Genomic DNA, 701 nt, shown 5'->3' on the forward strand with positions numbered 1-701 from the left:
AAGGGGGGGAAGCGTACATTGTAATTCACAGTTAAGTAGTTCAGCTTGTTTAGATTCTTCGGGAAGGGAGGGAGAAGTGGGGAAGGGTTTATTGCAAGTCAGAGTTAAATAGGCTTTTGGATTCCTGATAGGGTCGTTTGCCCTGGAGGAAATACACACCTAATGAGGTTTTAGAATTATATATGGAAGCTACATGTGACGCGAAATATATATATGAATAGCTAAAAAGTGTCATATACGTATAGTGATAATACACCCTAGATGTTGTGATAATATACAATTGTCAATATTTGAATTAGAGCAAAGGGACCTATCACAACCCCCTTTAACCTACCTGTTGTATAAATATACTGACTACGTAATTTTAAGCCATTCAGATAACGACAAAGGCACCTAACTCAATCCCTCACAACATAACAGGCCAAGTACACCTCCCCGCGCTCCCAAATGGTGATCGTCACCCTCCTCGTAAGCGTGGAGGTGATCATCAACATCTCCTGGCTCGTGTATTACTCGCCATCGACGAAGCACCTCTGCTCGAGAGACACTGACTTCCGCATCCGCATCTGCAATGGCCTTGATGACTATTCGTACATCGTGGGTCTTATCTATCCGCTGGTGTTGGTCTGCTTCTGCACCGTGTACGCCATCAAGACCAGGAAGGTGAGTAAGGAGGTGGATTAATTAGCTGTTGGTTGATA

At 43.8% G+C, this 701-nt stretch overlaps 1 pseudogene; it reads left to right on the top strand.

Annotated features, from left to right (window-relative positions):
* LOC119591623 overlaps positions 1–701 on the top strand; it is a 7,457-nt pseudogene that overhangs the window by 4,416 nt on the left and 2,340 nt on the right.

This window comes from Penaeus monodon, chromosome 29 (assembly GCF_015228065.2).
Source record: "Penaeus monodon isolate SGIC_2016 chromosome 29, NSTDA_Pmon_1, whole genome shotgun sequence".
Lineage (NCBI taxonomy): Eukaryota > Metazoa > Arthropoda > Malacostraca > Decapoda > Penaeidae > Penaeus > Penaeus monodon.